The sequence below is a fragment of the Ursus maritimus genome, unplaced genomic scaffold (genome assembly GCF_017311325.1).
Source record: "Ursus maritimus isolate PB19 unplaced genomic scaffold, ASM1731132v1 scaffold_5, whole genome shotgun sequence".
NCBI lineage: Eukaryota > Metazoa > Chordata > Mammalia > Carnivora > Ursidae > Ursus > Ursus maritimus.
Window position 1 is genome coordinate 87,387,558 of NW_024426663.1, and position 8,732 is coordinate 87,396,289.

At 46.6% G+C, this 8,732-nt stretch overlaps 1 pseudogene; it reads left to right on the plus strand.

Moving 5' to 3' along the window:
* The first annotated feature begins 1,453 nt into the window (after positions 1-1,453).
* On the plus strand, positions 1,454-2,468 carry LOC103682448 (annotated as a pseudogene).
* The last annotated feature ends 6,264 nt before the right edge of the window (positions 2,469-8,732 follow it).

Below are 8,732 nucleotides of genomic sequence, written 5' to 3' on the forward strand. Positions count from 1 at the left end.
ACACAAGACAGAGACACCCTCACCATCCTGCCAACTGCAGTGAGAGGGATCGTTCTGGGAGCTGTAAGCTGATCTGTCTGCCCTAGGTCACAGAAAAGAAGCTGGTTTATTTTTATTTTTTGGAGGTTTTTTATTTATTTGTCAGAGAGGGGAGAGTGAAAGCAAGCACAAGCAGGAGGAGCGGCACACAGAGGGAGAAGCAGGCTCCGCACCGAACAAGGAGCTCAATATGGGACTCGATCCCAGGATCCTCCTGGGATCATGACCTGAGCAGAAGCTAGACACTTAACCAACTGAGCCACCAAGGTGTCTCAAGAAGCTGCAATTTAAAAAGCAAATGTAATGTGAAGGATCCATCCTTCAAGCCCCCAGTGGGGAGGGTGGTGCTGGATCTCTTTCTGTGAGGATGTGCTGGCAAGTGCCCTTCCCCTCCACCTTGATAGCATGGACAGAAGCAAGTTCTGAGCACCCTAGCCAGCTTGCTACCTCGCTGAGCCTTAGGTCCCCAACCCACTCAACCCCAGCTGTGCCAGCGAGGCAGCCCCAGCACGGCACACACTGGGTTGCCCGGTTAGCATTCATAATAGCTCCAGACATCACACCAATGTGACACTTTAGTCCTATTCACCCCAGCACACTTCAGGCTTGCAAGACTCGGATTGCCAGGTCACCCCCTGAATGGAGAGTTATGTGACCTCCTGGGTCACTACTGCTTCAGCTGAACTGTCCTGACAAGGATCCCGTTGATGTGGAAAGCCCAGCACCCCCCAGCCCGCACTCTGCCAGGCCACTCACAGTGAGTAACACCCCAGGACACCCCAGCTTTCACCCACTTGAGCTTCAGATATCCTGCTAGGAGATCCTGTGCACAGAGAACCCCCCCAATCCTGAATCCACTTCAGCTACAGCTACCCTCCCAAATTGTCTTCTCTGCAGAGAGCCCTGGGACACTCCAGCCCACCCACTTCAGCTACAGCTGTCCTGCCAGGGCACCTCTGTGCAGAGCACCCCAGAAAACCTCATCTCCTGATCCATCTCCACTCCAGCCACCCTGCCAGGGGGTCCTATGCACAGAGAGCCCTGTGACACCAGCTTGTATCCACCTCAGCTTCACTAAACCTACCTGGGTGCTCTCAGTGTGAAGACACATGCACCCCTACATTCATTGTAGCAAGATGCCTGATATCCAAAGTATAGAGAAGACCCAGGTACACATCCAGAGATGAATGAATACGGGCTACACTTCAGCCTAACCATCACCCCCCTGCTTGCCTAGCCAGGTGTTCCCACCTATACCCCCTGGTCCCTGCATTATGCCCACAACCCCAGAGGGTCCTAGCCCATAACCTGCACTCCAGAGAGGTCCAGCCAACACCCTGATGCTCCTGCACACCTGGCCAGACAAACGCCCAGTCCTGGTCCTCCTCCTCCTCCTTGGTAGCAGCGGGCTGCAGCCCCTGGACCAGGAAGCCAGCATGTGGGAGAAATTCTAGGTGAAAGATAAGCACAAGACTCAGAATGTGGGTTTCATGCACTTCATGGGATCACACAAGGATCACCACCTCTTTCCAACTCTTCGAAGCGTGTTGTTGCTGATACTACATTACAGGTTAGAAAGGAGTCTGTGCCTTAGCAGCCAATGCTGTTCCAGCAGCTCCACTGTGGGAGAGGACACAACAAAGTTTTGTAGGAATGCTAAAAATTACAGAGTTCCTAAATATACCACAGAGATGGTATAAGTCAACCTTGGTACAGATTTATGAATTAGAGGCAAATAAGATTGAAACGGGGGGAGCTTCATCCCGAAGAAACACGTAAGCCTTCAGGGAATATAGCTCCAGATGCAAAAGTCTTCCATGCTATACACACTGATCACAAATAAAATCCACTCATTGCCAGTTATTGATCCTATCAGTGGACTGCACTTTGTACACATAGCCACAAAGGAATCCTCACCTTCCTCCAGCATTTTATGTCTGGTCTGCCAAAGCCTGCCTTCATGAAGCAGAAGCTGAATGTTCTTGCATTTGGGACCCACCACAACATCCCTTCATCCACCAGGACACTCCCATCAGTACAGCCTTGAATGTCTTTGTAGAAAGACAGTTGCTGGCCTTCCCTGTGGTGCACGAGTCAGGAGAAGTTGTAGATATTTATACCAAGTCTGATGTAATTAAGCTTGCTGCTGAGAAATCGTTCAGCAACCTAGATATCACAGTGACCAGGCCCTCAGCACCGCTCACAGTGTCTTGAGGGTGTTGTGAAGTATTGTAAGCTGGAAATCCTGGACAGATTAGTGTGGGCTGACCTCTGGGCTGCTGGTCACAAGTGAAGCAGATAGCATCGTGGGAGTCATTTCCCTGTCAGACGTGTGGTAAGCCCTGATACTCATGCCTGCAGGTGCCAAGCAGAAGGAGACAGAAGCAGAATGGCCACTGTGCATGGAGACGCCCTTGGAGAAAACGTGAACAAGGATTCTGGGTCAGGATTTGCCTCCTGAACACTGACTGTGATAGAAGATGGTGAAATGGCTACGAATGTGTATCAGGGTTTAGTGATGGGTATTTTTTCCAGTGATGTTGAAACTGAGCATAGGAAACAGATTTTATGTGTTTGAAGTTTCAGTCTTGAATTTAAAGACTGTTTTCAGACCTTTGAACAATTCCACATGCTATATGTTATCAAAGTGCACTGTGCCCTGAATTTTTTATCGTTTTTCATCTCAAAGAATTCACTGTTCTGTAACAAGTAATAGGACATAAGGGGAGAGTATGGCCTATTCAGATCTCATGCCTTCTGTTAGCACATGGGGTATTTGATCACTGTGGCCTGTCGGCAGGTGGAGCCACGTGGGGCTGTGGCATGAAAGCCTTTCAAACTTTCTCAAACCATTTTCTTTTTATTAGATTTGTGGAAATGCTTTAATTTGAATATAAAAAATTAATTTGTAAAACTTAATGACAGTTTTATTTTTAGTGGGTGTTCTGATATATAATGTAAATATGTCTGCTTTATAAGAAGTTTATTTATTTTTCCTTTCATGCAATATTTTACACATTTCCATGGGTAAATGTCACCATACCCATTAATAAAACGTTGGTTGTTATTTGTAGATGGCAACTTCCTCATTTACGTTTGGCTCTGGATTGGATCGGACTTCAAATATAGCCATTGTTAGTGTTTAAAAGCTTAAGTTTCCAAAAGCATGTGTGGAGATCTGCTCTGTGAGAGTGGAAACAGGAAGCCATTATGAGGAAGGAAAGTCCTGGGAAAATGTGGATTTTTTTCTCATAATGAAATGTAAAATCATGATGTCTGTGTGACTGCTGGTGGATTACTGTTGTAAAGTGTTATTATGGTGTATGCAGTACTGTCATGGGGTGAAGAGAAACAATGTTTCCTAATGTTAGTCCTCTGAAAATGTCCACACTGTACACAGATATTAGTATAGTGTGATTTTTCTTTTTTTTTTTTTTTGCCAGATTGAAAAATTAAAAAAAAAAAAAAACCTTACTATCTACAAAAAACCCCAAATGAATAGATAAAATGTATGGTATATATATACAATGGAAAATTACTCAGCCATAAAAAAGGATGAGATCTTGCCATTTGGAACAACACGGGTGGACCGAGAAGGCTAAAACGTAGTGAAATAGCTCAGACAGAGAAAGACAAATACCATAAGATTTCATTCCTATGTGGAATCTGTAAAGCAAATCAAAGGAATAAACAACCAAACAAAAAGTAGAATCAGACCTATAAATACAAAGAACAAAGTGATGGTTGCCAGAGGAGAGGCGAGTGGTACATGGGAGAAATGGGTGAAGGCGAGTGGGAGACACAAGCTTTCCGTTATGGGATGAATAAGTCATGGAGCTGAAAGGCACAACCTAGGGAATATGGTCAATAGTATTGTAATAGTATCTCTGGTGATGGATGGTAGCTACACTTGTGGTGAGTGTAGCATATGGTAAAAACTTGTCCAGTCACTACACCATCCACCTGAAGCTAAAATGATACTGTCTGTCAATGATGTTTCTGTTTCAAAAAATGAGTCAGAAGGTAAAATGATAAAACAGAATTGGATTTGTCTGAGAGTGACAGAAACCCAAAGGCAATCCAGCAGGAATTAGCCTCCCTCAGCCTGTCTAGGGGCAGCAGGTACTCTGGACTCTTGGGGATGCCCCGCTCTTTACTTCTGTGATAATTCTAATTTCAGTTCCCTTCTTTGCTCATTTCTGCTTCAGCTTCCTTTGCCAGCTTTTTCCTGTGTGCCCTTTGGTTGCTGTTCAGTCCTAGACCCCCTGTTCTTCTCTTCATGGTCCTCATGGGGAAACCCATCTATCCCCTGGCTTCAGAGAGCACCTCTCTGCTCACTACTCTTCTCTCCCCTGAGCTCCAAACCCTGTGCATTTGCTCAGTGACAAGACAGCTTCATCTGAGCTCACTCTTTCCACAAGTAATTAATGGGAGCTTCCTGTGTGCCAGTGGGGAATAAATAAGGGAGCTCCCTGAACACATTCCTTTTTTTAAAAAAAAATAATTTCAGAGGTTGAATTAGGTGATGTATCAGTTGCATATAACACCCAGTGCTCATTACATCAAGTGCCCTCCTTAATGCCCATCCCCCAATTACCCTTACTCCCCCTCCACCTCCCCTCCAGCAAGTCTCAGTTTGTTCCCTACAGTTAAGAGTCTCTTATGGTCTGTCTCCCTCTCTGTTTTCATCTTATTTTATTTTTTTTCTTCCCTTCCCCTATGTTCATCATTTTTCCCCTAAATTCCATATATGAGTGAAACCATATGCTATGTCTCTCACTAACTTATTTCACTTAGCACAGTACCCTCTAAATTCATCCCCGTCATTACCAATGGCAAGATTACATTCTTTTTGGTGGCTGAGGATTATTCCATTATAGGTGTATACCACACTTTCTTTATCCAGAATTCTAAAAGATTCAATTTCACACCCCGCTGCTTCTAATTCTTTGTGGCATCTTCCTCAAGCAGACTCACTCCCCTCAGCTCTATCCTCGGTTATATCAAACCAGATTCACGTCTCCAACCTCCCACCTTCCAAATGGTGGTAATTTTCCTACTTGTAGCCTTACCGCATTTATATTCTTAGATCTCTGATTTCTTAGGTCCTCAGAATGATTTGATTAGTATGTAGTTGTATTTGAAGGAGACAAACTTAACTCCTCCCTCCAGTACTTTCTGATTGGATCTGGACATGAAGACTGTAAACTTGGTGACAGGCTGGATTCTGTTGTCCCCCTTCAATGAGAGCTGAATGTTGTTTTGACAAGCAGACAATGACTTGTGACATAGCTTCATCCTTTCCAGGATTATGTTTATTGTGGGACGATGTACCAAATATATATCTACATTTTCTAGACTTATATTTTAGCTTTGCTGGATGAGTTGAGAGTAGCATTTGCTCTAGTGTTGTGCTGTCTGACTTACCCCACAAATGTGACCTTTCCTGGGGTCTAATGGCCCACGTCTTCATTAATATCAGTGTCAGTGTCTTAGTGAATGGTGACTCTAGGAGAGACATTTAGCTTTGTACTGGTTGAGTCTTTCAGCCTCACCATGAACTTCACTATAAATACATCCCAAATATGAATTTTTCATCTTGAAGGGAAAAAAAATCAATTGTTTTCCTTTAAAACATAGTTTCCAGGAGATGATGTCATGAGGGTCATTGAGATAGTCCTCACTCATGGGCCAGCCAAACTGCTTGGTGATTGGCCACCCAAACAAAGCCAAACAGACAGTGCCCTAATGATTGGCCAGGTCATGGTGGTGACACCACAGGAAGGCATTGTGATGCCCCCAAGCTGTTATAAAAGCACGGCAACAGCCAAGGCTGCACTGAGGAGAGAGATGGGGCTTCAGCCACAGCTCTTCCTGCTATTCCTCGTGTTCTCTGACCTATTCTCTGCCCCTGCCCAGGGCAAGTCCCCTACGCACTCCTCATCGCCTGGGGCTCTCAACAACACTTTGCACTCCACCTTCATGTTTGTGCCTACCTTGTGGCCCTCTGTGGTCCTTAGAGTCCATGAACCCACACCCAGTGACTGTTGGACCCCTTTCCACTGTGAGGATGGACTGGCTGCTCAGGTACACATTTCCATTTGGCACTTGGGAGTGGGACTTCGGAAATCAGAATACTGTGGATTCTCAGCCACTTGGGCCCCACACCTCTGTGGTCACAACCGGGCTCATTGCAGGAAAGCTGAAACCACATCCTTAGTGGGCACTGGGCACACTACTAATCTGAAGCCCTCCAGCCCAGCTCAGTAGAGGACACATAAATGCCATGAACATCCAGCTGATCCAGATGTGCACCATGTGTACAATGCCTCCAGAAAACCTGGCAGGGAATTTTAGGAACCACGTAAATACTGGGAGAAGGAATCATCACAACACTGGAAATAGTGGGAGTCATTGGAGCATGGGTCCTCAGACCTCGAACTGTCTGAACCAGCTCAGCAGTGGACAAACTAATCCCCCAGACACTTGGCTGACCAGGAGGCCACAGACCACAAACACTCGAACACAGAAGAACATAGAGAAATACAGCCCCCAGAACAGAACACCCACCAGTAACCCAAAGACTGGGAGCCCTCTGGACCCATTTGCCACTGGGTCACATAGACTTGGGGTGGACCAGTCACATAGACATGGGGTGGACCAAGAAGCCTCATACCACAAGCTAGCCAGCCCAATGCACCGCAAGGCAAGTGAGTTCAGAGAACACCAGGCTTGCCACGTGCCAAAAAATGATGAGACCTGTATCCCAGCTCATCATTGGAAAAAGGACTTAACTGGACATCAGGCCCACCATGTGCCTTTGGACCTGCAGACCAACAATTCAGCTCTGTGCTACACCAAGCAGACACCTGGATAGAGGGCTCATTATGTGCCCTTGGACCTGGAGACCAAAAACACAGCTCTGTGCTAGACCGAGTGTCACCTGGACAAAGGTCTCACCAAGTGTCCTTGGACCTGGAGAATACCAACCCAGCTTGGTACGTTGCCAAGAACTCACCCGGACAATGTGATCACCATGTGCCTTTGGACCTGGAGCCCTGTTCCACTGCTCTGCATTCGGCCAAGAGTTTACCTGGAAAGTGGTCTCACCTCATGCCCTTGGACCCATGACCAACTTCTTAGCTCAATGCTTGGCCAAGCATGTACATGGACAGAGAGATTACCATGTACCCTTGGACCTGTGGGCAAACAACTCAGCTCTGATCTAAGCCAAGCAGGCAGCTGGAAAGAGGGATCACCATATGCTCTTGGACCTGAGACCAGCAACTCATTTTTTTCTAGACCAAGCTGGCACCTTGACAGTGGGCTCACCATATCCCCTTGGTCCTGGAGACCAACCACATAGCTCTGTGCTCTATGCCAAGCAGGAATCTGGAGAGAGGTCTCAAAATGTGCCTTTGGACCTGGAGACCAACAACTTAGTTCTGTGTTAGTGCAAGCAGGCACCTACTCGGAGGACTCAACTTATGCCCTTGGTCCTGCAGACCAACCACACAGCTCTGTGGTAGGCCAAGCAAGCTCATGGACAGCGACTTCACCACATACTCTAGGACCTGCATCCTTCCTTCCTCACAGGGCACTCAAACACTGGGCTTGCCAGGTCTCAGGCTATGAGACCTCCAAACCTGCTCAGAACTACACCCATGTGTCCACTAGTTCCTTTGCCACCTGGGAGCCTTGAAACCAGGAGCCCTCCATCCCAGCTTAGCAGTGGGCTAAAAAGCCACTGGGATACCAGCCAGACCCAAAACCCTCTGACAGGGCACCCTCTAACTCCACAACAAAGTGAGCACTTGAGTCCCTTCTCACCTGGGATTGACTTCAAACTGAGATACTTGTGGCCTGCTACCTGTGCATTCCTAAACTTTTGGGGAGTCCTTTTCAGAAGAAAATGACACCATACCTTAGAAGATGAAAGAGACCAGTGGTTTCAAGACTTTGAATTAGAAATCATGGCAGGAAATAAGTAGGGGAGCTGGAAGGAAATGGTAGTGGAGACCCAGGCCATGAACACTGTGGAGTCATTGGCTGAGACCCTCCAGTTGAACAAGAGGTGCTCCATCTTGGAGGGAGAGGTGGAGGCCTTAAAACAAGAGGCTAAACAGTGTGGTGAGAGGCAGGCTCAGCTCCATGAGGTGGAGAGGTTCTTCATTCCAGTGAAGGTCTTCCTGGACATTTCTGCCTCCCATGCAGTGCCCAAGGGGTGAAGTCTGAGCACCCACCCCTTGATAACATAGAAGAGGAGAGGGGAAAAGCGTGGTCATCTCAAGGAGTGGAGGTGTGTTATAGATTTGAATGTTAGGTTAAGCAAACAATTTAAAATGATCATTTCTGAATAAGGAATTTATGAGAAACAACTCCAGAGTGATTGCGATGTGCAGCATGGCTTGCAGTCGCTATTGACCCTTATAAGTCATCACATTCTCCTGATCCTGGGCAGGGGTCTCCATGGCTCTGAGAAAGCGTCCTAGAATTATGCAGAGTTGACAATGAGCACACCCTGCCTGTCCCCATCAACACTTTCAGACATACTGATCTCTACAACCCATGAACAGTTGCTGAGATCACCATCATTCTGATTGGAAGGAAAAGAGAAGCAGTATGTCTGTACACAATGATTTCTGCATAAAGCATTTCAGGGTGAGATCTCCCAGTGCATTGTTGCTAAACTT